Below are 1535 nucleotides of genomic sequence, written 5' to 3'. Positions count from 1 at the left end.
CGACGCTAGAGCGACGCGCTGGGTGGAGGGCTGGCGACCTCGCCGCAGCCGACAAGCACGTCGACGACCACCGCTGCCCCGCCATCCTCCTCCCATTTTCTTTCCTTCTCTGGGATGACCTGCACCTCGCCCCTACCTAGCCCAGCCGCTGGCAGCCACGGCCATGTCGACGGCGTCGGAATCCGTGGCGGCCTGTATCCCCTGCTGCTCTCCAAGCACGGCTGAGGCCATGGCCGAGCAACCGCCCGGCTCCAACCGCGCGGTGGCGCACGGGCCCGACCCGACCGGCACCATCGAGGAGCTCTTTGCAGGGACCTCCTCCACTGCGCGGCCGTCTGCGTCGACGAGGTCATCCTTGCCGGGGAATGCCTCCTCCTCTCCTCTCTCTGCGCGCGTCACGGGTGCGAGGGCGTCGTTGATGCCAGGTCCGTGCGCGCGACGGCGAGATCCACAGCCATGGCGACCCGCGTCGTCAATCCCGGCCAACGCGGCCTCACCTCTCGCCTTTCCGGCCGTCGCCGATGGTAGACGAGGCAGCGGTGGAGAAGAAATGAAAAGGGAGGAGGAAGGAGATGGTAGACAGGGCAGCGGTGGTCGCCGGCGATGAGGTCGTCGGAGTGGCGCGGGGGGTGGGTAGCTCAGGGGCTCTGGCTCTCCCGATCCAGACGGGGTCGAAGCAGGGGGGCTCTGATTGCTTTTTATTTTTAGATCCAGGGGCCTGTATGTCAAAACTTTTCCAAGTCAGCTTCTTACAATCTGGCCCCACTTGTCAAAAAGTGATCAGACGGGCCAGATCACCTCATCAGTGCTATTTGCAACAAGTTTACTGAATCCGCGGTGCATTTTGCAAATAATTAGGGACTAGGTAGTTTTCCGCAAAGCTAACCCCAAATGTGGTGGTTTTCTGCAATTCACTCTGTTGCGGCAGAGCATGAACACCCTGCACGCGTCGCCAGGGCCTACACCAGCGTCAGCACACAGATGGTGCGCTTTGCCACCTCCCTAAGCAAGGAGAGCATCGTCAGCCACCCCAAGGAACCCCTCAAGGCCACCACACAGCAGGTTTGTCATCTCGGCCATCATGCCGATGTCAGATGCTGGTTTCTCATTTATTTCGAAATTATTGTCGTCTAATTTAGAACGCGAAGTGCATGCTTGTTACATCTTCGGTTTGTTTGGGTGTTATGATGTGCCTAGCGGATTAATTGTTTGTGTGTTCATTTTGACTGGCAGGTCGAGGTGCAGGTTAGGAAGGTCTACTGCATCAATAGGGCGATCCCCACATTTCCGATCAACCTTGAGGCTGCAGCCTGAAGCGAAGCAGAATTCGACAAGGCTGAAAAAGTATGTCCGTTTCAAATTATTTCATTTGCCTCCTTTCTCTTTGCAGGAAGGGCTCAGTTTTTGTTCTATGGTTCTTATTCTTGCCATTGTTACAGGTTAGGGAGAAGTTGGTACTTGTTCTCCAGGACACATGCTTGAACTATTGAGCTATCGATCTGTGGACACCTGCGAATCAAGCAATCTTCTGCATC

The 1535-nt window shown here is 56.5% G+C and overlaps 1 pseudogene; it reads left to right on the top strand.

Moving 5' to 3' along the window:
• Positions 1 to 229: 229 nt before the first annotated feature.
• LOC119348154 lies at positions 230 to 1532 on the top strand (annotated as a pseudogene).
• Positions 1533 to 1535: the final 3 nt, after the last annotated feature.

The sequence above is a fragment of the Triticum dicoccoides genome, unplaced genomic scaffold, assembly GCF_002162155.2.
Source record: "Triticum dicoccoides isolate Atlit2015 ecotype Zavitan unplaced genomic scaffold, WEW_v2.0 scaffold87129, whole genome shotgun sequence".
NCBI classification, from domain to species: domain Eukaryota; kingdom Viridiplantae; phylum Streptophyta; class Magnoliopsida; order Poales; family Poaceae; genus Triticum; species Triticum dicoccoides.
The sequence above is the reverse complement of the archived record's forward strand: the minus strand, read 5'-3'. Positions and strand labels throughout refer to the sequence as shown.